Source organism: Salmo salar, chromosome 27 (assembly GCF_965601325.2).
Source record: "Salmo salar chromosome 27, fSalSal1, whole genome shotgun sequence".
Classification (NCBI taxonomy): domain Eukaryota; kingdom Metazoa; phylum Chordata; class Actinopteri; order Salmoniformes; family Salmonidae; genus Salmo; species Salmo salar.
In genome coordinates this window covers 17,520,035-17,547,734 of record NC_138317.1, presented here as the reverse complement: position 1 = coordinate 17,547,734, position 27,700 = coordinate 17,520,035, and the positions used below count along the sequence as shown (strand labels likewise).

The 27,700-nt window shown below is 41.5% G+C and overlaps 1 long non-coding RNA gene across 1 annotated transcript; it reads left to right on the top strand.

Moving 5' to 3' along the window:
* The first annotated feature begins 3,051 nt into the window (after window positions 1-3,051).
* On the top strand, window positions 3,052-4,915 carry LOC145864423 (uncharacterized). The gene is made up of 3 exons (XR_014382976.1): window positions 3,052-3,165; window positions 3,671-3,961; window positions 4,132-4,915. It is a non-coding gene; the product is annotated as an uncharacterized LOC145864423 (long non-coding RNA).
* Window positions 4,916-27,700: the final 22,785 nt, after the last annotated feature.

Sequence of the window (27,700 nt, the reverse complement as noted above, 5' to 3'; positions counted from 1 at the left end):
TTAAGAAAGCCTCTCTCCAAACAAAAAAAGCTATGTCTCAAGACCAGAGCCTGAACTGATCAGTGTACGGGATGCTTGCATGCCGTCCTCGCATGGCAGCCACATGCGCACACCCTTCAGCCAATCAGAGAGCGAGTGATAGTGCGTGTCGGCCAATGGGGGCTCACTTCATTTCTGTTGAGGATATGCAGAGAGGAATACGCTGAGTTCAGTACTGTAGCAAATGTTCTGAAGGTCATACAAATTCTATCACTTCATACAGTACATTATGTTTATTTGTTAGATTCTTCTAAAACAATATAACCTTTACACATTTAAATCAACTTTAACCTGTTATAAATTCATTTTTAGCCCATTCCTTTTCACCATCGATTCCATATATATTTCAATTAGTAATTCCCCATTTAATCAGTGAAAAATATGTACAAGGCTCTACTTTGACTTTGATCATCCCTGGCGTGAGATCCTATACTGCTGTCAGATCAGCTCTCCTTTTTCAGCATTTACACTGACCTGCTCAGTTTCCTATTTCGGAGTCAGACTGGGCCATAATGGGAATGAAAGGGGCCATGCTTGCATAAGAGGAAAACAGTTACCCTATACTCGCTCTTCTGTGTCACTCTGTGACTCTAGTTATCTAATGCCCATGTCAAAATGGTTGTCAAGTTAACATTCACCTACCCATCAAATATCCTGTGTGTCATGTAGTCTACATACAGTAGGACTACCTCACTAATTTGTCAAGTTAATTGTTACAAGTGAAAAAGGCCTGAGGGGTAGTCTTGGGTCAGTATTTACAATGTTCAATAGTCAAACTTGTAGAACCGAACTGTGATGTAATGTAAAGCCAGCATGCCAAGTAGGCCTACGCATTTATCTGGACATGCTCTCCCTTGGGAACTTGAACGAGAAAGGAAGATGGCACAGTTTGATGGGGGTTTAGATAGACGGAAATCGGTTGCCCTGCCAATATGATGGCTTATGACAGTCTTTCACAGATCAGGCTTCATTGTTATCTTACACATGCTTTTTTTCTCACACACATGTGCTCCACCCATCTCTTTGTACAATAAGTATGTTATATATTTGTAAAAATATAGAAGTATTTTACATTAGAGTCTATTGTAAACGATTTTATATTACACTCTATTGTGTGCCCTGCCATTTATCGAGGTCTTTCAGTGGTGCCTAAACCTTATAGTCGTAAAAGCATGTCTATAACTGATCAGAGATGCTGTTTGTTTTCTATAGCACCTAACTAGCACATGGTGGCCTGGATTCTCTCAACCAGCTGTAATAAAAGCAGAACAGAGAGGAGGAGTAGAGAAGAGAGGGAGGCTTGCTTGACTCAGGCCCATAGAACATAAACAGGAAATCCACAAGTGGGAGGGCAGGGATTTCTTGGGAAGGGTGTGGTGAACACGTGCTGACTGAATGGGAGCCCTCGTGAACAACCGGCTAGACCAATCGCAATGTGAGTGATCAAGACCCTGAGCCAATGAGAAGCCCTATAAAGAAACCAGAGAGTGTGACTGCTGTTTTGAGTATGATGGTTTTATATCATCAGAGGGTTCTGTGTTAGAAGGAGGGCAGGGTAGTGTGTTGCAATGTTTACATTGATGCTTATTTCCAAAGATATTCAGAAAGTGAATAGAGTTCCAAGGTATCATTATTGTAATTTGTGTTAATTGTGTGTCATCCTAGCATATCTTCCCACAGAATGTCATTATATTTATTTTATCATACCTGCTTATTTCTGAATATGGAATGATCACTGAAGCGAAAGATATATACCAGGGACTACAAACTCTGATTCAAGAGTGACCAACATAACCACACAATGGGTACAATTCTTGTGTCGGTGACTGAAAGTTAGCTGCAAAATGAACTATTAGTGCAGTAGCTTCAGCGTTCACGGTTTACTAGCCTGGTCAGGTGAGGAAACTGAATGGGGAGTATTTCCTTTTTTCCTCGAAAAACGGCTGGACATATCTGGGCAAGAGAGCAGTGTGAGTGTGCATGTGTTGGGAAGTCTTGAAGCACAGGCCATAGTAGTCAGGGCATACCAGAGCAGCGCTCAACAGGGAAGGAGAGCATTGCAGCAGACTGACTAACCTTGTTTGGTCAGAGAGAACGGATAATAGAACATTGGGTACTTTGACAGGTGGCGCTTCTCTCAGCTTTACAATGCTGGCCAAGCCTTTGGTCACAACACAATACATAACACCAACAGGTATAATATATTATGATACATTTATAATGCATTGTCAGACTTGTCATAAGCACATATGACATCCTTACTAAATAACAGCCCAACAATCTGCTACATAGACATAACATATCATACAGGAATCCTTAAAATAATAACACATTATAAAAGCTCATACATGTTTACAACAAGTTATAAAGCTTTATAACAAGTTATAAAGCATCATGTCTGTCAACTTTACGTAAAGTAGTTACATTTTATCCATCGTCTCCCTTAAATAACACTTTTACATGAATAGTAGCTCATTTGGTAGAGCATGGCGCTGGTAACGCCAGGGTAGTGGGATCGATTCCCGGGACCACCCATACGTAAAATGTATGCACGCATGACTGTAAGTCACTTTGGATAAAAGCGTCAGCTACATGGCATATATTGTAATGCATCCTTTCTGACAGTTTACCAAATGACTGATCACTTCTGTCACAGAAAAGCTATAGGGAACACAAATAATCACTTTCTATTATTATTAAAAGGACATTTTGCATGATGACTTTGTGTTTGTTACAAATGGATGAAAATCAGTTTTAGTCTGTCATTTCAATTGTTGTTCATTGTGAAACAATTGAATGTCCCAATAGGATATGCCTGAATGGTGAATGGTAAGGTGACTAATATATTCCACATATACAAATGTTCTAAGATAACAGTCAGAGGGAAAGAGACTGCTAAAGTACCTTGGTTTCTGATATTTGTCATCACTAAGGATTTCCTCTTTCTAGTGCTGACTCAACTTGTTTCTGATTGGTCAGAGGTCTAAATCATTGTCTGAGGCCAGTTTCACACGGGCTGCCACTTGCACTCTGCATGCACAGCACTTCCCAGAGCTCTGTGTCAAGATGGATTTATAATGGGATTCATAATGATGAAAATCTTGATTGATTAACATGAACGGGCAAGTAAGGCATCGTCACACATGGGAGGCTCCCTGTCCAAATTATTTCCCCCTTCAGGAATTTTCATTGAGCAAACACATAGAAAAGGAAACAGCTTTCTCATAAACAGCCTCAATTGCAAAGAGTTCAGTTGACAAAACTATACGTTCAATATTTATGTATGACTTAACTTTATCTAGTTTCTGAGTTTTGTTTTTCTTACAAAGTTATATAACGTTTCATGAGATTAACATACTGTGACTGTCATGTCCTGACCAGTATAAGGGGTTATTGTTTATTGTAGTTTGGTCAGGACGTTGCAGGGGGTATTTGTTTTATGTGGTTCGGGGTTTAATGGTATATGTATTTATGTAAGAGGGGTGTTTGATTTATGTGTTCCGGGGTTTTGGGGTAATGTTCTTGTTTTGTATTTCTATGGTTTTCTATGTTGTTGTACTGCTGTGTGTTAGCCTGCAACACTGTTCGTTCAATCGTTTTCTTGTTTTGTTTGTTACGTGTTCTAATAAAGTTAAGATGAGCACTCAACCCGCTGCACCTTGGTCCATGACGTACGACGACCGTTACAGTGACAGACCAACAACTTTAATGAGAGATGTGGTGATAGACTACTAGAGCCTGAGGCATGTTATATTGCGAAATAAGAGTCTTTCTTGAAATAGTTGCCTTTGAATATGGAAAGTAAAGGCAAAATGAGAACCAAAATCCTCCTTTACCACCACTCTGTCACAGAAATCCCCCAAGAGAGAACTCCAAGCTAACCAGACAAAACAACAGTGAAACTCCAACATGTCACTGAAAGGTAGTGACTACTCGATTGTTCCCATTAGCTGAGCTAATCCACAGCTACAGCAGTTTTTCCCAATGACCAAGAGCCAAAATGATGGCACGTGTGTTTGTGTTTGTGCATGTTTGTATATTTTGCTCTGTTTGGGTGTTACAAAAGCACTAACTCTCTCTCTCTCTACGAAGCCCACAGAAAACCAGACGCCATCCTATTCACTCTGTAGTCTCAAGACCATGCCATGCCTCAAGATGATTCTGCAATCCACAAGACAAACAAGACAGTAGAACAATTAGTGCATTTACTTTGTGTCTCAATCTCTTTGTCATAGGGCCAAAGAAATGTATGAAACTCAAGATGTGCTACAAACTGTCAGTTGCCAAGCAAGTGTCTGGGACATGGCAGCCAATGGGAGACTGCATGAACAACTCCCCTTAACCAATCAGAGCTCTGATAAGGAGCGTGTGAAATGCCTTTAGCTACCTGAGATAAGGACCAAACTTCCCATGTTGTTTTTGCCCCAGTTACCTTGAGACTCACAGAGCCAAACCATATAAACAGGCTTTCTAACCTCTCAAACATGTTTTTATAGTGATGCTGTTTGTAGAGTTGTCAAATGATTTCTTTCAAAAAGTTCAAGTGAAGGTTGATGAAGTCAAATCTAGAACTCTGGGTTGAATTCCAATGTATTCCAAAAATCAAATTGTTCCTTTCACTTTCTCTTAGACCCTCTGCTTTTAATCTAATTTGACTGGTCGTGAACTTGGCACTGTGACACACTTCCATGAATTGATTGCAGGTGTAAAAATACTTTCTCCCATGCTGGGGCCTCAGAGCACTAATGAACACCATATAAAATTAGCGCCCACTAATCCAAGGATTTCAATGTCTTAATCAACAGGCTACTATCTGACAGGGTGCACACTTGCCCTGTCCTTGCAAAGACATTCCAGCACCTTTAAGTACAGAACGGATGGCTCAGCAATAGGAGATAACTCACAATGCTTGCATTAACAGATGCATATTTAAAATAGATTAAACAGATCTAAGTTACATCATATTAATACGGTCTGGTGGTGCTGGTTGCAATGGCTAGCTTTACACCTACTGCCCTGGGCTTCAGTGGAGTGGAGTGTCTTCTCTATGACATCATTCTCAGATGAGTTTCCTGAAGCTTTGTGACTTATATGGTCCTTTATTTCTTTTGGCGACCCAAACACACACCACTCATAGAACCGCTTTATTTGATGAATTTGGTTTGTTCATGCACAGAGGATTGACTGTCAAATTGATGTTATACTTTTTACTCTATAATGACTGAGCTTTTACTGGACCTATAGAGAGATGTGGATCTTTATCAATAACCATGCCGTTTCTGTGTATATCTCAATACACATTTTTTATTTTTATTGATTAGGGACAGAATACATTTCACAAATGTCTCAGAAATAGAATCCACGTTGTTCCTGAGGATCTTTGTATTGCCAACTGGGTGAAAGGGAAGCTGGTAATGAGATCAGTCTAGATGGGGCTACTCAGTCAGACTCGCTTTGATATAATTCTCTCAGACAGATCCCAGAACAGGTCTCATATTACGTCCTCTCGGCTCAGGGAGTCGCTGGACATGACCTTGTTTGCTCCACCTCTAGGCTTTGCTTGCCGTTGAACGTTCCAAAACAAATGCATTTACACCACGTGTTGCATGTCACCCGAGTGCCTGGATTTAAAACGATTTAAGCAATGTGATCTCCACTGCGATGTCGCTGGCTCCCCAGCAGGTGATAGAAACTGGAGAGCAGGTTTATCTTCTGTCACCTTTGTTCCACATGGCACAATTCAATGTAAAATAGGGCTCATCAGGCCAGTTGCCCCTCTTACACAGTTCACATACTGTACTCGCAGCTCATGTTCTTCCACAGGGCATTCAGTTCCATTTGTGACGGTGATCCTGACGATATGCCTCTTCAGAATTTAGAGCTTCTGAGTTGAGAGTTGAAACAGAGAGTTGAAACATTACAAAGTGGTTACCCCTGTTTTGGTCAAAAGCTGAGGGATGGGTCTGGAGAAAATGTAACTACTCTCAATTTATGCTATGGATGCTAGGACTGGCCATCCATGATATACAACTTATAGATTTAAGCATGTTTTGAGGCTACACAATATTCGTTTACTTTTGCTAGGTTTACAAAACATTGGAGTGAAACAAGCTTATATTTTGGGTTCTGAGAGGGTGTGAACGTTTAACTATGCTCAGCAGGCAGTTATATTCCCCAAGAATCAATGGGTATATATCATTCATGGGTATATATCATTCAATGGGTATATATCATTCAATGGGTATATATCATTCATTTATAAGTCCAAAAATTGATGTAGCAACTGCAGATTGCCACTTTAAGATACATTTTGTTATTTCCATAGACCATAATGCTATAGTTCAACTAATAGTTCTACAAACATCTGAAGGATTTCAAGAAAAAAAAACTTAAAAGTAGAGTTCTCGGTTTGATAAAGGGTTTATGGGATGTAGGGGAGAGTTTGGGGACAGTGCAAAAATTGTTTAGATATAAATATATTATTCGTAAGCATTTTTTATTTATTCTTTATATACCTCAGGTGGGTTGTACCAAAAGATTGTTCGGAATCAATGACGTCTATCAGAAAATTCTACTAAAATAACTGTCACATTTCCAATTTCCAATAAGTTCCTGGCGCCATTCATCTACACTTTACCTCCTCTCACAAACACAATAAAATACCCATGGAAATAGCATGAACCTGGATCCTAGCCTTGTGAGGTGGGGGCATGTTAACAAGGTTGGTACTGTTTAGTACTATCATTACAACAAAGCCAAGTGTCATTAGTTGGCGATGAGAGGGTCGGAAATGCTCACACGTAATAGGGAAGTGGTGATGGACCTGGCCTCACTTGGACGCTCCCTCGTGTCTGGTTTCCCCTGTCTATAGTTACCTGGCCTGCTATTTTGACAGCTAGGGGGTTGGGTAAGGGTAAAGAGGTGAGAGGTCCGAAGGGGAGTCTTCCTCTATTCTAAGAACAGCTGCAGGTCGAGAAAACAAGTGTTCGGTTGCTCATATGGTGTCTGTAGGGGTTCACTACAATGGGACTGCTGGGGTATGTTGTGGAATCTGAGAAGGAAGAAAGTAAGGACCTGCTCACACACTAAACTGTTTATATAAGCAGAGGTCCACACAGATAAGATTTCTGCCCTTGTACTTTGTAAAGTACTGGTTGCTCCCAGTGCCCTATATTTCCCATTCAGGAGTACTGTTTACAGCACACGCTATGTACGTATATACGACCACAGGTTTTGTTTAGAGATAAACAAACGCAAGAGTTATCTAATGACAGCAATGTTGACACAGCAATAGCGTGTCGATTTTGGACATAGTGTTGTTGTCCTCTTCATAACCTGCTATGACCATGTGAAAGACGACCATACTGTACCACCGGAGTTATCTTTCCACACTCGGATGAGAAATAGCTTCCGTCCTATGCCAAGGGAACATAGCGAGGCTTCCCGTAGTGTTTCTAAGAACTGGCCCTAGAGTTCAGTTGTTTTAAGGGGGCCTTGTTTATTTGCATACATGTCTGAAATACATGTGGGTGTATACCCCATTGCGTAACACTGGATCGCTGGTCCGCCAATCGAATGTGAGATAAAAAGGGGCTGCAGACAGCTTTGGTGGTGGCTCAGTCATCTACAGATATATACACTGAGTGTACAAAACATTAAGGACACTTGCTCTTTCCATGACATAGATTAACCAGGTGAATCCAGGTGAAAGCTATGATCCCTTACTGATGTCACTTGTTAAATACACTTCACTCGATGTAGATGGAGGGGAGGAGACAGGTTAAAGAAGGATTTTAAAGCCGTGAGACAATTTAGACATGGATTGTGTATGTGTGCCATTCAGAGGGTGAATGGGCAAGACAAAATATTGAATTGTCTTTGAACAGGGTATGGTAGTAGGTGCAAGGCACACTGGTTTGTGTCAAGAACTGCAACGCTGCTGGGTTTTTCCAAGCTTAACAGTTTCCTGTGTATCAAGAATGGTCCACCACCCAAAGGACACCCAGCCAACTTGACAGAACTGTTGGAAGCATTCGAGTCAACATGGACCAGCATGCCTGTGGAACGCTTTCGACACCTTATAGAGTCCATGCCCCGACAAATTGAGAGCAAAGGGGGGGGGGGGGGGGGGGGTTCATAATGATGACTCTGGGGGTGGATTGTGGGGGTAGGAGTTGATTAGTTGGGTAACACAAATCTCTCTACTACACTGTGATTATAAAATACTCAGAAGCAGGCTGTGTCTGAATTGCCTTCCGCTGTACCCAAACTACAAATAAACTCTCTCATGACAACAACAGGTGTTTCTACTTTTAAAGAGCCAATGAACATCCAGATTGGCACGTGGGTTTTTCTGTTGCTCATTAGAAAAAAGTAGCTTTCAGTCTTGGATGTGTTTCCTAACCAATTCCGTGTTTGTTTAATGATGGTTGTCCTCCATGAGACACTGTAGCTTATTTCACTTCCTCAAAATCCCCAGAATGAATCTAAGATAACTCAAGAAATCTGTAATTAATTTTGACGTTTTTCCGAAGAGGTTTTAGTTACACAATTGTACATCTAACTAAGGTGTTTGGTGCAGTATTTCGCAACAATGTCAGAGCTGCTAGGCAGGTCTTTCTCACTGTCTATAGATGGGTTAACTGACAACTTCACGAAGATGATGTGCACGCTTCAATGGGGCAGAAGTCCTTGTTTTGTTGTTCTGGACGGCCAAATAGCTACCAACAATGACAAGAAACTGCCATGTGGGGAATCGTAAGTGGCTCGTTTGTATCTTGTTCTTGACACCATGTCTTGTTTTGAGGTGTTTTGACTGATTTCATGTCAATGAAATATGGCTACAATTAACTGCTAGCTAACCAACCACTGTAATGATGTATTTGAGAGATAGCATGTGCAAATGTATTTATGTTTTTAATAAACATTGGAGACTAAATATACTGTAGTTTACATGTTGTCAACAATCTAAGCAAACCTCTTCTGTTTTGCCCCATAGTTGAGCACGTGACGGTTTTGTTGCTAAACAACCAACCCATCTATGCTTTTGGATAAAGAGCAATCACCGCAGCTGTTGGGGTGAACAATCTACACACAATACCCCATAATGACAAAGTGAAAATAGTTTTTTTCCCCAGATCTGTGCCTCGACACAATCCTGAGCTCAATTTCGAGTCTCATAGCAAAGGGTCAGAATACTTATGTAAATAAGGTATTTCTGTTTGTTATTTGTAATAAATGTGTTAAACATTTCTAAAAACCTGTTTTGTGTGTAGATTGATGGGGGAAAACATTTATTTAATACATTTTAGAATAAGGCTGTAATGTAACAGAATGTGGACAAAGTCAGGGGGTCTGAATACTTTTCGAATGCACTGTTCACATAGTTATCATCAGAGTTATCTTCAGTGAACGTTTCAGATACAGTAGATGCCAGACATGGATACTATAGTATTACTATATCACAGTCAATAGTCAGTCCTCTGAATACTGTAACAGAGAGACACACTTTGGCCACTCAGAGGTGGGAAGGGCCGACTAGTACTTTGGCATTGTCTTTTCCTTGTGTTCCTGGACTATTTGTCATGCAGCTCCAGGTGTCAGAGAGCACATAAATTAGGGCTGAGCCTTCAAATCCCCCCTGGACAGAAGCTGTACATGGACAGCCTGTGTCCAATATAGGAAAAAAACGGCCCCCACCACATGAGAGTTCCTTCTTGAGTCTTCAGTCCAGTTTATGGAACCCAACTTATAGTCCTTGGCCCATCAGGTGTGTCTTCCGTGGGATCGTTGACAATGTGCTTTTGACATCCAAATGCCCCTAGGTACACATTTCTTCAACCAAGCTCAATAAAACATAATTCTTTGTTAATTAACGGCAGAAAGATTACATCAGTTCAATCAGTTCTCAACATTCGATGAAACATTATTACAGTCAAGATTTACTAGTCACAGTGTGGCTTCGTAACACTAAACAATACATTAATTGCACTCAAATGGTGCCCACAAACTGTTAGTGCCTACATAAAGCTGTCCCAACAGCAGAGCTTTCTTTTCAGCACCATGGAGTGAATCCTTACCACCACCACACCTGGCTATCAGTGAAGCCTTGTCTGGCAGCGAAACAGTTCATTCAGCCTCATTAATGACATGGGACTAGGACAACCCGGCCAGCCAAACCCTTCCCTAACCTGGACGACACTGGGCCAATTTGTTTGCCATCTCATGGGTCTCTCGGTTGCGGCCGGCTGCGACACAGCCTGGGATCGAACCAGGATCCGTAGTGACACAGCTAGCACTGCGAAGCAATGCATAAGACCTCTGTGCCACTCGGGAGGCCCCCTGATTTCCTTATATGAACTGAAACTCAGTAAAATTGTTGAAATTCTTGCATGTTGTGTTTATATTTTTGTTCTGTAGAAACTTGGTTGCAGTTTCTGTGCTACATGTTTAATAATGCCATTACGGTTGCAGTAACAGTATAGATAAAACCATGGTATTGTTTATCAGTGTTAGAGTAGCCTGTCATGTTGGTCATTTGTGTGGTATTAAAAAATATTTGTCTAATGTCTCCAGTCATGTAAAATGACATAGAATTGCTTGAAATTATTTTATATGAGTCATTTTTGCTATCAGCAATCTCACCATGTCAGAATCAGATCAGTGAAGGAAAAAAAGGAAGGAAGGAACAGTAGAACTATCTCGTCATTGATGCTGCTTTTAAGGGTTGATAATTATTCAACCCCAGTGAGTTACCACTGAACATGTATCTAACTTGAATATTTTCCATATGTCCATTTTCAAATTGATTAATTTGAATTGATCAAATACAAATTAATTGTTGAAACAGTTATTCAATACAATGTATCATAGTTTAAGCCAGTTTTCAACTCCATTTGTGATACAATTTGCTGATGGCCACCCATTAATATCTTATATTTTGAGAACATGGCAACCAAGTTGTGGGTAAATTTTCTTTGACATTTTGGGAATGTTCTCCTAACTCTAACGCAAAAACATGCTAAATGGGTTCTCAGGAGGTTTTTGCTAACATACTTAGAATGTTCCCCTAACTAATGGAAAACTGGACACAAACATCTGGCGAACATTATGGGTAACATTACAAAAACATTCTCTCTCCCTAGAATTTCTAGCTGGGTTACCTGTCAATGCCAGTCGATAAGCTAGCGATTGGTTGGCGCAAGTGGGGACCCTTCACACATCCAAATCTCCATGTACTACACAGGCAGGTAGGGACAGCTATCACACACATACAATTATGCAGGCAGGCAGGTGCGCGCACACACCTGATCTTGTTGCTGATGTCCGCTGGGGCTCTCTCAATGCTCGAACTCGACATCCAATTCGGCTGCCAGCAGAATACCTTTAGATGCCTTCACCAAGCACAGGCGCCCTCTGAAGCTAGAGACCTGATGCTTGTGGTTTTTTACTTTTAAAGCAATGTAAGATCATTTTTTTTGTTTGTTTGTGTATGCTGTGTACTGCAATTCAGCTTTTAGCTGCCAAGTACGGCCTACATGTAAAATGAAATAAGCTACTACTATCTGTACAGCTACCCTTTGGTCTCAACCAAGCCCAGCCCTGCTTAGCTATGATATTTGTCACTGACTATTACCAATGTGCTATCATGTGAATGATTGCTGCGAGAGCTCCAATGAAAAAGGAAATAGATTCACTGGTGCTATCGAAGTTATTCCAAAGGGTAGGTTTAACAGAGCAAATTAAATGTAACAATACTATATCACTCATATAGCATCAATAATGCTATTTAGGACTATATAATATTTGCCATGTCCTCAACAGCTATTGTTTCAATTGAACCCATAATTCTATTAAATATAGACAATACAATAGGCCTATGGTTACAAGCTCTGGTTGATCTCAAATTTTATGATATTTAGTGATATTGTCAACGCAACCAAACATCAACATTTGAAGGACATGTATCTTCTGCTTGTATAGTTCCATCTGTGCCACTGACTTAGTCTGGCTTTAATTCCAGTTTGTCTACAAATTAATAATTGATATGTTGGATTCATGTCTCCATCTCAACCAAATTAAAAAACTAGAGCTGTGTTTGAATACTCATACTAACCGCACTAACCGTACTATTTGTGATGTAAATTGAGTGTACAGTCGTGACCAAAAGTTTTGAGAATTACACAAATATTAATTTTCACAAAGTCTGCTGCCTCAGTTTGTATGATGGCAATTTGCATATACTCCAGAATGTTATGAAGAGTGATCATGTCAGGTGTCAGTGTGCAGCAGTAGGACGGAGTTAGGCGCAGGACACAGAACTGAGTAAAAGACGTACTTTACTCGAAAAGAAACAGCAATAATTTCCACGCAGGGAAAAACACATCAGTGCACAGAAGTCTAGAACACTAAACAAAGAACAAACCCGCACAAAACTATGTGGGAACCAGAGGGTTAAATAGGGAATAAATTATAACGTAATGGGAACCAGGTGTGTCCAATCAAGACAAAACTAATGGAAAAAGAAACATAGATCGGTGGTAGCTAGAAAGCCGGTGACGTCGACTGCCGAACGCCGCCCGAACAAGGAGAGGCACCAACTTCGGCGGAAGTCGTGACAGATCAGATGAATTGCAATTAATTGCAAAGTCCCTCTTTGCCATGCACATGACTGAATCCCCCAAAAACATTTCCACTGCATTTCAGCCCTGCCACAAAAGGACCAGCTCATATCAGTGATTCTCTCGTTAACACAGGTGTGAGTGTTAACAAGGACAAGGCTGGAGATCACTCTGTCATGCTGATTGAGTTCGAATAACAGACTGGAAGCTTCAAAAGGAGGGTGGTGCTTGGAATCATTGTTCTTCCTCTGTGAATCATGGTTAACTGCAAGGAAACACGTGCCGTCATCATTGCTTTGCACAAAAAGGGCTTCACGGGCAAGGATATTGCTGCCAGTAAGATTGCACCTAAATCAACCATTTATCGGATCATCAAGAACTTCAAGAAGAGAGGTTCAATTGTTGTGAAGAAGGCTTCAGGGCGTCCTAGAAAGTCCAGCAAGCGCCAGGACCGTCTCCTAAAGTTGATTCAGCTGCGGGATCGGGGCACCACCAGTACAGAGCTTGCTTGGAGGATGGCCTGGTGTCAAGAAGGGCAGCAAAGAAGCCACTTCTCTCCAGGAAAAACATCAGGGACAGACTGATATTCTGCAAAGGTACAGGGATTGGACTACTGAGGGCTGGGGTAAAGTCATTTTCTCAGATGAATCCCCTTTCCGATTGTTTGGGGCATCCGGAAAAATGCTTGTCCGGAGAAGACAAGGTGAGCGCTACCATCAGTCCTGTGTCATGCCAACAGTAAAGCATCCTGAGACCATTCATGTGTTGGGTTGCTTCTCAGCCAAGGGAGTGGGCTCACTCACAATTTTGCCTAAGAACACAGCCCTGAATAAAGAATGGTATCAACACATCCTCCGAGAGCAACTTCTCCCAACCACCCAGGAACAGTTTGGTGACGAACAATGCCTTTTCCAGCATGATGGAGCACCTTGCCATAAGGCAAAAGTGATAACTAAGTGGCTCGGGGAACAAAACATCGATATTTTGGGTCCATGGCCAGGAAACTCCCCAGACCTTAATCCCATTGAGAACTTGTGGTCAATCCTCAAGAGGTGGGTGGACAAACAAAAACCCCAAAATTCTGACAAACTCCAAGCATTGATTATGCAAGAATGGGCTGCCATCCGTCAGGATGTGGCCCAGAAGTTAATTGACAGCATGCACATTTTTGGCCACGACTGTATAGTATGCTTATTGGTCATAGTATGGATATAATTAGTGTGACAAAAGTTTCCGGATGTTGTACTGCACCGTGGACACTATTTCCGTGCTTTTAGTGCAATTCTTCAGAAAATGGGTGTGGCTTCACAACGTTTTCAGATTTGAAGAAAATGGCGGAAAATATGCAACCGAAGTCCAGGAGAGCGGATTCAAATTGATTGCTTTAACTAATTATGACAAATGTTAAGAAAATGTTGAGCAATGTAATAAAGTAATGACTTTTCAAACAAGTTACTGTTGGCTTACAATTTGTTAGCTACGCTATCCTTACGAACCGCATAGCATATCATTACAGCAGTATGTATTGGTATGTTATCTACTGTAGCTACCTAATGTTAGTTGGCTACTAATACATAGAACTTGTCAGTATAGTAACAATATGCTATCTAACTAACTACCCAACGTTTATTGACTTGATTATTCCTGTCATTCTTAGTTTGTGGTATAGTCGTTGTGCGTTCTCGATGGACGTTCGAGTGTCTTCGTAATTCGCTCTGGCTATCTACTCCGATTTCAGAGCACTCTCGTCCGTGAGTGTACCTGTGCCAGAGTGCAAAATAACTGATGAATTTACGAACGCTCAACACAAGTTGAATATGGCCGGTGTCATTAAACATCGGCAAAAAAGCGTAATTAAATTGTTGCCAGCGGTACAGTTATATTCACCAATGCTATGGATAACATGAAATCAGCCTAACCATCTCTGCTAGGATGAGTAAAATGGTCAGAGTGAGGTGTTCTCTCATTTTTTGTATGGAAGTAGCTAGCAAGTTAGCCAGTTAGCTTGGGTGCTTGACTGCCGTTGTGAGGTCAGAACGCTCGGATCAACCCTACTCCTCGGCCAGAGCATGCAGTGTGTGCTCTGAATTTACAAACAGACAATCTGACAACATTGAATTTGCGGACGCCCAGAGCGCACTCTGGCACTCCAGACTGAATTTAATAACACACCTGGAATTTTGTTATGCTAACTAGCTAGCAAGTTGTTGCAAAGCAACAGCATCAACTTCCGGTAGACAGGCGAAGCGGTAGTACGCTCAACTAAAAGGATACCGTTCATTTACAGTATACTAAAATTGACTTTTATTATGTTGTATATACTCATTAAGTTTGTAGTATACAGTATGTTAGTATGGCTATTCGAACACAGCTTAGGACTAAATCATATCAGACTTTTAAAGCGCATTTAAAGTTTGATTTAATTTGATTTAGTCCTATTCTAGGACGTGAGTCCAACATATCAATAATTCATTTGTAGAACAACTGGAATTATAGCCAGACTACGGGCTCTATTCAATCTGTATAGCTGAAGTGTTAACTGCACAATTTCCCAATGAGCCGACATATGCAGCGTTTACCATGAATGCAGTCTCCGCTAACGCAGGAGCACTGCCTTTGAATTTCAATCATGCTGTAACGCTGAACTTCCGCGATACAGATTGAATAGAGCCCTAAAACTGTGTCACAGATGTAACTATCCAATGTAACGTATACGCAGAGAGTCAGGAAGCAGGTGCAGAAGGTGAGTTTAGTAATAAGAAACATGAAGATAAACAAAACAGGAGTAGCGTACTGAATGTAAACAAAACCAATATTGCATGAAGACTGAGGCTACTGAGGGCTAAATAAAGGGAAAGTAATCAAGGTAATGATGAAGTCCCGGTGTGCACAACAATGCGGGGCAGGTTTTTCATAATGATGGTTGCCAGGTGTGCGTAATTTGGGTGTCCAGGACCGGTGGTTAGTAGACAGGAGAAGTTGAGTGCCGGAGAGAGGGAACGGGAGTAGGCATGACAGCCAAGTAGAAGATACATCTCCTTCAAATGTTGGTATTTGGTTGCGTTGACATATCCAAATATATTTCATTTATACTTCAAATAGCCACCCTTTGTCTGGTGCAGCACTCAATCACTCTACTTCTTGGTAAAATAGCCCTTACACAGCCTGGGTGTGTGTTGGATCATTGTCCTGTTGAAAAACAAAAGATAGTCCCACTAAGCCCAAACCAAATGGGATGGCATATCGCTGCAGTATGCTGTGGTAGCCATGCTGGTTAAGTATGCCTTGAATTCTAAATAAATCACAGACAGTGTCACCAGCAAAGCACCCCCACACCATAACACCTCCTCTTCCATGCTTTATGGTGGGAAATACACATGCGGAGATCATCACTTAGGGGTGTACTCACTTTTGTTGCCAGCGGTTTAGACATTAATGGCTGTGTGTTGTGTTATTTTGAGGGGACAGCAAATTTACACTGTTATACAAGCTGTACACTCACTACTTTACATTGTAGCAAAGTGTCATTTCTTCAGTGTTGTCACATGAAAAGATATACTCAAATATTTACAAAAATGTGAGGGGTGTACTCACTTTTGTGAGATACTGTAGTTTGATTTGTTGAACACTTTTTTGATTACTCCATGATTCCATAAGTGTTATTTCATAGTTTTGATGTCTTCACTATTATTCTACAATGTATAAAATGTTAAAAATAAAGAAAAACCCTTGAATGAGTAGGTGTGTTCAAACTTTTGACCGGTAGTGTACATCTCCTTTAAATGTTGATATTTCCGTTGTCAACCAAACACAATTCAATATTATTAATAATACAGTAAATAGCGTTAAGGCAAGTTAAAGCAATCTTACAAATTAATGTAACGTTCAACCTTAAAATAAGTAATACATCCATGGCCACATTTTGAGGTAACTGTAACTATACATTTCTTCTTATGTTTAAGTGATAATGCGCGAGAAGCCGGTGTTTGGAGGATATATTGACACAGGTGTTGTTAGGCCCAAGACGAAGTCAAGGGCTGGCAAACCGTGTCAATAAATCCTCCAAACACCAACCTCGATGGCATTATCACTTTTATACAACGGATTACCAACATATTCAAATAATGATTGACGTAGTTTCATTCAAAACTTTATTTTGATGAATTTATGCATACTATTTCATCCTTCCACAAGATATAGTCCCGAAACAAATCAAGTGTTGCTACCCAAGTCGGCTTGTCATTCGTTCTATTGGTTTGGTTGCCAGTGACGCGACCCAGTTGTTCAGTCTTTTTGTTCTGTGGCTATGGATGCAACCCAGTCGTTCGTTCTAAATGTTCCATTGCCATCATGGCTGGTAACGTTCTTATCCCTTGAATGCTAGCTAGCCAACTACAGCTAATTTACAGTGACATCAAACAGTGCAGACAGAATAACAACGGAAGCTGCATTTGTTTAAGCTGTTTTCTAGTGACATTTATTTGATACATCCATAACAATGAGCTAATGAGGCACGATTTCGTCTGACAAAAAATGTGCTCTCTTGTTAGAACACTGTTGTTCAGAGGAGCTAGCCAACAACACAGCTAACACAATCACTTCAAACTGAAGCTGGAAAAAATGCGAACTTGCTGCACTTCATTTCGTTTGACCTTTTTTCAATTGACATTTCTTTGTATATATCCATACAAATGATGATTCATGATTTAGACTGGCTGAGAAACGCTGCCTCTCTCTCTCTCTCTCTCTCTCTCTCTCTCTCTCTCTCTCTCTCTCTCTCTCTCTCTCTCTCTCTCTCTCTCTCTCTCTCTCTCTCTCTCTCTCTCTCTCTCTCTCTCTCTCTCTCTCTCAGAATATTGAAACAGACAGTAATGTTTATACAAATCTCCACTGTTGAAAACTAAATGTTAGTCTAAGTGAAATGTGAGATAATCTCTAGATGCTTTTTATAGTGGAGATCAAGTGTATAATTTGCCTGGCTGGGCTGATGAGACAGTGGATTGCGCAGTCAGATGGAACAGAGTAAATAGGCATTTTAACGTCATAGATTTAGCCGGTGGTAACTTGTGGAATAGACACCGGCTGGAATGTGCTTTTAATCAATTAGCATTCAGGATTAGACCCACTCATTGTATACAATCATATAAACCATGCATGTTCAAGATCGCATGAATATGTCGTTGCAGGTCTGTGGAGATCTTTAATTATTTTTATTTTTATTTATTTATTTCACCTTTATTTAACCAGGTAGGCAAGTTGAGAACAAGTTCTCATTTACAATTGCGACCTGGCCAAGATAAAGCACAGCAGGTCGACACATACAACAACACAACACATGGAGTAAAACAAACATACAGTCAATAATACAGTAGAAAAATAAGTCTATATACAATGTGAGCAAATGAGGTGCGATAAGGGAGGTAAAGGCAAAAAAGGCCATGATGGCAAAGTAAATACAATATAGCAAGTAAAACACTGGAATGGTAGATTCGCAGTGGAAGAAAGTGCAAAGTAGAAATAGAAATAATGGTGTGCAAAAGAGCAAAATAAATAAATAAATACAGTAGGGGAAGAGGTAGTTGTATGGGCTAAATTATATATGGGCTATGTACAAGTGCAGTGATCTGTGAGCTGCTCTGACAGCTGGTGCTTAAAGCTAGTGAGGGAGATAAGTGTTTCCAGTTTAAGAGATTCTTGTAGTTTGTTCCAGTCATTGGCAGCAGAGAACTGGAAGGAGAGACGGCCAAAGGAGGAATTGGCTTTGGGGGTGACTAGAGAGATATACCTGCTGGAGCGCGTGCTACAGGTGGGTGCTGCTACGGTGACCAGTGAGCTGAGATAAGGGGGGACTTTACCAAGCAGGGTCTTGTAGATGACCTGGAGCCAGTGGGTTTGGCGACGAGTATGAAGCAAGGGCCAGCCAACGAGAGCATACAGGTCGCAGTGGTGGGTAGTATATGGGGCTTTGGAACAAAACAGATGGAACTGTGATAGACTGCATCCAGTTTATTGAGTAGGGTATTGGAGGCTATTTTGTAAATGACATCGCCGAAGTCGAGGATCGGTAGGATGGTCAGTTTTACGAGGGTATGTTTGGCAGCATGAGTGAAGGATGCTTTGTTGCGAAATAGGAAGCCAATTCTAGATTTAACTTTGGATTGGAAATGTTTGATGTGAGTCTGGAAGGAGAGCTTACAGTCTAACCAGACACCTCGGTATTTGTAGTTGTCCACATATTCTAAGTCAGAACCGTCTAGAGTAGTGATGCTGGACGGGCGGGCAGGTGCGGGCAGCGATCGGTTGAAGAGCATGCATTTAGTTTTACTTGTATTTAAGAGCAGTTGGAGGCCACGGAAGGAGAGTTGTATGGCATTGAAGCTCTTCTGGAGGGTTGTTAACACAGTGTCCAAAGAAGGGCCAGAAGTATACAGAATGGTGTTGTCTGCGTAGAGGTGGATCAGAGACTCACCAGCAGCAAGAGCGACATCATTGATGTATACAGAGAAAAGAGTTGGCCCAAGAATTGAACCCTGTGGCACCCCCATAGAGACAACCAGAGGCCCGGACAACAGGCCATCCGATTTGACACATTGAACTCTATCAGAGAAGTACTTGGTGAACCAGGCAAGGCAATCATTTGAGAAACAAGGCTATTGAGTCTGCCGATGAGGATGTGGTGATTGACAGAGTCGAAAGCCTTGGCCAGGTCAATGAATACGGCAGCACAGTATTGTTTCTTATCGATGGCGGTTACGATATCGTTTAGGACCTAGAGCGTGGCTGAGGTGCACCCATGACCAGCTCTCAAACCAGATTGCATAGCGGAGAAGATGCGGTGGGATTCGAAATGGTCGGTAATCTGTTTGTTGTCTTGGCTTTCGAAGACCTTAGAAAGGCAGGGTAGGCGAGATATAGGTCTGTAGCAATTTGGGTCAAGAGTGTCACCTCCTTTGAAGAGGGGGATGACAGCAGCTGCTTTCCAATCTTTTGGAATCTCAGACGACACGAAAGAGAGGTTGAACAGGCTAGTAATAGGGGTTGCAACAATTTCGGCAGATAATTTTAGAAAGAAAGGGTCCAGATTGTCTAGCCCGTCTGATTTGTAGGGGTCCAGATTTTGTAGCTCTTTCAGAACATCAGCTGTCTGGATTTGGGAGAAGGAGAAATGGGGAAGGCTTGGGCGAGTAGCTGTGGGGGGTGCAGTGCTGTTGACCGCGGTAGGGGTAGCCAGGTGGAAAGCATGGCCAGCCGTAGAAAAATGCTTGTTGAAATTCTCAATTATAGTGGAATTATCAGAGGTGACAAAGTTTCCTATCCTCAGTGCAGTGGGCAGCTTGGAAGAGGTGTTCTTATTCTCAATGGACTTTACAGTGTCCCAGAACTTTTGGGAGTTTGTGTTGCAGGAAGCAAATTTTTGCTTGAAAAAGCTAGGCTTGGCTTTTCTAACTGCCTGTGTATATTGGTTTCTAACTTCCCTGAAAAGTTGCATATCACGGGGGCTGTTCGATGCTAATGCAGAATACCACAGGATGTTTTTGTGTTGGTTAAGGGCAGTCAGGTCTGGAGAGAACCAAGGGCTATATCTGTTCCTGGTTCTAAATTTCTTGAATGGGGCATGCTTATTTAAGATGGTGAGGAAGGCATTTAAAAAAAATAACCAGGCATCCTCTACTGACGGGATGAGGTCAATATCCTTCCAGGATACGCGGGCCAGGTCGATTAGAAAGGCTTGCTCACTGAAATGTTTCAGAGAGCATTTGACAGTGATGAGTGGAGGTTGTTTGATCGCAGACCCATTACGGATGCAGGCAATGAGGCAGTGATCGCTGAGATCTTGGTTGAAAACAGCAGAGGTGTATTTAGAGGACAAGTTGGTTAGGATGATATCTATGAGGGTGCCCATGTTTATGAATTTGGGGTGGTACCTGGTAGGTTCATTGATAATTTGTGTAAGATTGAGGGCATCAAGCTTAGATTGTAGGATGGCTGGGGTGTTAAGCATGTCCCAGTTTAGGTCACCTAGCAGCACGAGCTCTGAAGATAGATGGGGGGCAATCAGTTCACATATGGGGTCCAGAGCACAGCTGGGGGCAGAGGGTGGTCTATAGCAGGCGGCAATGGTGAGAGACTTGTTTTTAGAGAAATTGATTTTTAAAAGTAGAAGTTCAAATTGTTTGGGTACAGACCTGGATAGTAGGACAGAACTCTGCAGGCTATCTCTGCAGTAGATTGCAACACCGCCCCTTTTGGCCGTTCTATCTTGTCTGAAAATGTTGTAGTTAGGGATGAAGATTTCAGAGTTTTTGGTGAACTTCCTAAGCCAGGATTCAGACACGGCTAGGACATCCGGGTTGGCAGAGTGTGCTAAAGCAGTGAATAAAACAAACTTAGGGAGGAGGCTTCTAATGTTAACATGCATGAAACCAAGGCTATTACGGTTACAGAAGTCATCAAAAGAGAGCGCCTGGGGAATAGGAGTGGAGCTAGGCACTGCAGGGCCTGGATTCACCTCTACATCACCAGAGGGACAGAGGAGGAGTAGGATAAGGGTACGGCTAAAAGCTATGAGAATTGGTCATTTATGACATCTGGAATAGAGAGTAAAAGGAGCAGGTTTCTGGGGGCGATAAAATAGCTTCAAGGTATAATGTACAGACAAAGGTGTGGTAGGATGTGAATACAGTGGAGGTAAACCTAGGCATTGAGTGATGATGCGAGAGATATTGTCTCTAGAAACATCATTGAAACCAGAAGATGTCATAGCATGTGTGGGTGGTGGAACTGAAAGGTTGGATAAGGTATAATGAGCAGGGCTAGGGGCTCTACAGTGAAATAAGCCAATAACCACGAACCAGAACAGCAATGGACAAGGCATATTGAGATTAAGGAGAGGCATGCTTAGCCGAGTGATCATAAATGTCCAAGTGAGATTCAGACAGCTAGCCGGGCCATAGGTAGCAAGCTGGCAGAAGATGGAGGGAGGTCTGTTTTTAGCCACCTCGTGTGTTTCCGTCTGTAGATTAGTGGGGTTCCGTGTGATAGTGGGGACCAGTCCAATTGGCAAAATAGTTATAGTTATAGTGGCCCAAGAAAATTGTCCGATAGACCTATTAAGATAGCAGCCGATAAGACAGCTAACGATTAGCGGGCCGCAGATGGGCGTTCAGGTTACGTTGCGATGGAGGGGCCAGTTGGATAACTCCCTCGGGCAGATAACGTCGGTAGTCCAGTCGTGAAGGCCCGATGGGGCTCCGCATCGGCAGTGAAACGGGTCCGGATAGGTGATTGTAGCCCAGGAGTGGCTGATGGAACTCTTCAGCTGGCTAGCTCCGGAATAATTGATGTTAGCTCCGGGACCAACGTTAGCCAATAGTCACTCGGGTAGCAGCTAGCTAGCTGCAAGATCCAGGTGTAAATGTCCAGAGCCTGCGGCAGAAATCCGTGAATATGGAGAGAAAAATAGGTCCGGTATGCTCTGGTCTGAGTCGCGCTGTACAAAACTGGCGATAGCTTTTCGAGCTAAGGGATAGCTGATGACCGCCAACCGTGGCTAGCTGAACTCCAACGTTAGCCAGTGAACTGGCCAGCCTCTGGCTAACCTCTGGCTAGCTTCTGTTGTGGATTTCAGAATTGAGGTAAATAATACTTTTTTTTTTAATTGGTGAGGCGGGTTGCAGGAGAGTGTTTTGAGGTTGAGTTTTTAGAAAAAAATATATAAAAAGATATGCGAAGAAAAGATGTAAAAATATATATATATACACGGGACACGACAAGAGGAGGACAAAGGACGTCTGACTGCTATGCCATCTTGGAATGAGACAATTGCTTTAATAATAATCTGCGCAAAATCTGGAACGCCATTGATCACTTGCACCATGTGCTTTTAATGTAATCTCAACTGCAATCCATGTAATTTGGTTTTGCTAATAGCATTGATAACACATTCATCTGTTCCATAAATAACAGGGGCGCAACTTTGGTTTTAGAAGTGGACTTATTAATATTTAATTTTTTTAAATTCCAGTCGGATAAACACTCCAAACAGCCTACTCGACCGCTCTGAGGCATCCGCATGGTCCTAAAGCACACTATTGCCTGATTTTGTATCCCATTCCAATGATAAAACTGGGGGGGGGGACAAAAATGCAATTTCAGAATGTGGGGTAGTTCCCCGTCCCCAGTGAAAGTTGCACTCCTGATAAATAATACAAATATCTGACATTGTATTCCTCATTTGAACTTTGCTATGGTCGAAAGTACAGTGATAGACATTTGGGTGACAACTAAACCAAAAATCTGAAATAATTTTTCTATTGGAATTTGGTTGTGCTTTTAGATAGTTGAAAGCATAGTGGTAGTTTGGAAAATCACACAACTTTTGGCTGTCTTTTTGAGTGGGTGAATATAGGTTTTATTCTTAGTGATTAACGTCTCAACCAAATATTAACCAACTATCCACGTTGAAATGACGTAGTGTGCTCAGTAGGAAGTGACTCACACCCCACTGGGCACAGACGTCAATTCAACGTCTATTCCACGTTGGTTCAACATAATTTCATTGAAATATTGTGGAAACAACATTGATTCAACCAGCGTGTGCCCAGTGGGACAATACTTTACCCTGGTGAGTGGGCTGTCAGAAACGTGTCCCCTTCCTTGACCCCATGGTAGCAGAGCTGTTATACGAGGCAGGGTCAACAACAAGGGTCTAAGATGAATGACCTGAGGTCAAACACTGTAGAAGGTCAAAGTTCAGTGACCCAATTGAAAAATCCAGTGCCAGAAACATATTCTTGCTTTTGTGCCTTTTTGTACGTGTCTACTTTCATTGCCATACCCCTGACTAGCCTTTATCCACTATGAAGGTTGCTGTAAATTGTTGTTCACATGTATAAGATGTTGAAGTTGGTATGAGTTGTGAATATGGCTGAAAGGCCTTGCTTTTCCCAGGACATGCAGGGCATGTAGCCTACTGTGTTCGTGCAGTGTCCCTGTGTCTGGCATCCTAGGTTTAAAACAATACCCCTGTCTGATTGTAGCTTCTGGGGATAGGGTGCATACTGCGACTGGTTTGTAACTATGCAGGAGTTCCATCCTAATGTGTTGGCACCAGTGGTGTAGTGCTATTTCTTTTAGGTGCAGAGCGCATTAAAAAATATATCATTAAGACATAATTTCTCTATCAAAGTTTGTACCAACTATTGAATATTATTATAGACTATGCATGAAATGCATCCTCCAGTTGAAATGTCTGTGTATGCCCACACATATTGTCTCAAGAAAATGTAATATTTTTAATACCCTCAAACACCAAGTTAGGCATACCTAACTTCCAAATAGGCCATCATCACTGTCAATTGTCAATTATAATTCTTCACCTTTTACTGGTGAAGTGTCCAAACTGTGTCTGCATGCCAATCATTTGATCTTAATCAGTTTAATGGGAATATGCGCTGTTGAGGAAATACATGTGACTATTCAGCTTCAGTTAACCATCCTAAAATCTCACTAGACATTAAGTGTTTTTGGTGTAACAGGAACGTTATAGGCCCATTATGCTATGCAAATATATTCGGTTCTGTTATGTAAAATATCATTATGTGATCTTGCAGGACACTTCAGAAAAATGTTTCCAGAAATATTTTTACCAGCTCAGTGGATATAGCACTGCTATATATATACTTTGCCAGGGAGGCTTTATTTCAAGGAAAGCAATCCTTAAAAATGTTTTTGCAGACTTTAGTCTTCAAAAAAACACTACAGTGAATACTAGTATTTATACCATATACCATAGTATTTTTTTCATGTGGATATATCTGTTATCTGCTGTTGATATTTCTTCCACAGCAACCACATTAGCCGTACCCACTCATCAAGTTCAGAATGGGCAAGTAATGGTGACTCAATGGGGTGGAACAATCTCAAGGGAAACAGTCATTAACCAATATGCGTTGGTGGGTTTCAACCATTTCAGTTCACCATCTGCTACTTCTTTGGTCAACCATTAACTTTGGGAATGTTTTTATCAGTCCTATGCCACCCTCATCCTTAGACCCTAGGGAAGTTGTATGCACCTGAAGGCTGTACATGTAAATGCCCACCCACGACATATAACCAAGCCAAACAGTTTGTCCATGTACATTAGTGCAGACGTTGGCAGAAATTGCAATGGACAAGCATGGCACGGCACGAAGATGGGCACATGTACTACGAACATAGCTAGTTCTTGTGACCTTACAGAGCTGTGTGAGGCCATGTGTCCACAAACGTGAGGCAAGCCTGAATGCAAACGAAGGATGCGCCCAGGAAATGGCCTTGTCAAGGTCTCCCCAGGTCATGTGAGCACTGACCCTATGGTGGCTGAATGCCTCGCAGATCTCAAGTTAGGCTCAACCCCATATATTCAGACAGAAAGTGAAAATGAAGCATATGCTTTAGAGGTTGTCAGAGAAGAGGGGGTGGTGTACTATACCTTATCGGCTGCTGCTGGACAGAAGACAAGCGATGGCCCTTATCACTCGACCTGCAGAAGTAGCACTCATGCACGTCAGCACCGAAACACAGAGTAGAGAACATGCTTTGGAAAAATTCCCTTTGTTCATGCTTGGACCCTCAGTCTTGACTGCATGCATCACTGACCAGACAAGGGCAAGAACAATTAAGGATTCTCCAAACTTCATCTCTCTTCATCTTTCATCTTGTCTCTCTCAGTCAATTGTTAAAAGGCCAAATTACCAAAAATAGTCTGGCCACAGGCTTGTAGGATAACCAATGCATTTAGGTAACACAGTATAAGCAAAATTACATGACTTTGGGTTCCCACGCTAGAGACAGACAAAACTAAGAAAACCATCTAATTGGGGACATAGTTTAATAATTATGAGATGAAGGGGTAGAAACCTGGGGAAAACATAATTGGGATCACTAGACATGTAGGTAACTTGAAAGGATAAAAGCACAAGCTGTATTCGTTCCACTCCCATTTGAAATGCCTTTCAATTCTTCTCTGGGTAAACAGTGAGTATTTCTGTTTGTCTGGACTTATTTCATGAAGGGAATGTTTCCAAAGAATTGTGTTTATCCTTGTTCAGTTTTTAGGGCAGGGTAAGTTTTAACATCCAAGGCAGAGATTCAAATCCGATTGTGGATTTAGACATTGCACCATTTAAATGTTATTTCCAATTGAGCAGACATATACAGCGTGGAACATGAATGTGGTCTCTGCGAATGCAGGAACATTGCCTTTAAAACGTGCATTGCAGACAAAGCGCAATCGGATTGAATCCCGGCCCAAGTATATTTGCTCATTATCGTGGTCTCTAGAAAATCAATGTCTGTCATATCTGCAGCAAGGTTTTTTCTTAACTCAAAGCTACTCCATCACCTATTTATTGATGGATATTGACTCTCTCCATGTGAGATAAAGGCACTCAAGTAGTTATTGGGGTGTTTGGTTGCAACAAGTTCTCAATCTTATGGTAACTTATTTGTCATTTTTTACAGTTAATTGACACTGAGAATTTGAGAAATATTCACATCCAAATCTCATCCAAAGGGAAGACTTTTGTTGATGGGCAGCCCCATTTTCCTTTGATGTGCTTTAACCCACCTGCTGTGTTGCGGTCGAATTGGACCGATTTACAAGTTTCCTCTCTGAAAAATATAGTTCATTTAATCTGATTGTCATAAGGTTCCATGATTTTGTCCACACAGGGCATCTGAACACGCAAAATACATTTTGATGATTTTCATTACATTTTGGGTGTTTTATTTCACTTTTGTACACCTGTGGTGTCCCTATTCAAAAATGACCGGCCATTAGAAATGAATGGGTGAGACTACAACTCGTGTATAAAATTGAGTTCAGGCACATGCCCATTCATCAGATGGACACACTTCCTCTCCCAGACTCCCACATGTATGTGTGTTTGAGCACACACCTCACTCCCCTTCTTGGCTTCCATGCCAACCCACATGAGAACCTTTCCCCAATAGAATCTTTCCCCCACGGGAACCACACCTGTTGGCATTCTTATAAACAATCGCAACATTGTCTCAATAATATATAGAACTTTTCTCGCAGCTCTGGTATATAAAACTTTTTAGAGGCCTTGCTCACAATTCATTCGGTGGCAGCACAATGACCAAACGATATACTGTATGTGAGGCTCTTGATCATATCTTTGATCAGGACACTGGTGAGGAGGAGAGGCCAGGAAACTGACAGTGAAGATGCATTAGAGGAGGAAGTGTCAGATGTTGAAGACAACACAGAATATGATCCAGACCAAGAGACAACCGATGTGGAACAATCCAGGGATGAGGAAGAAGGCCCTGCTGAGGTTGTTGTTACATTCCGGTCAAAGAATGGGAATTTGTCCTGGTCTTCATCCCCACATGAGAGGAGAGGTCGGCTGTCGGCTGAAAATGTTATCAGGATGATCCCAGGGCCAACGAGATACGCCATATCCCAGGTTGATGACACAAAATCCTGACACTATTTAAAAAATTGAAATGGTTTCAAAACAAATGTCCTTGTTAAACTTTGACACAAAGTAGTCTGTTTCATCCAAGTATTTTTTATAGTCAAAATAATCCATTATGCTTTTTTTTTACTCAAAAACGAATTGTATGAGCTCAGGTCAATGAGGCCTACAGCCCGCAAATAGAAGTTCAAAACTTGTAATGTTCACAAGAACTTAAGTCGATAAGATCTAACACATTTTAATCAGCTATAATGAATTAACATGAAACAAACACAATAGGGGGGATAAGGGTCACATCCTGTGCAAGGCTTAGGGCTCTACTCAATTCTCATCGCAGAAGTTCAACTATACAGCGTGATTGAAATTTAAAGGCAATGTTTCCACTTTAGCGGAGACTGCGTTCATGGAAACGCTGCATATGTCGGCTCAATCGTAAACTACCTTCACATTCCTATCCGGAATCTAACGCTTCAGCTTTACAGATTAAATAGAGCCTTTAGTTCTGATAGTCCCAATATTATATTCATACTATCGCAATAGTAGTTTGTGATAAAA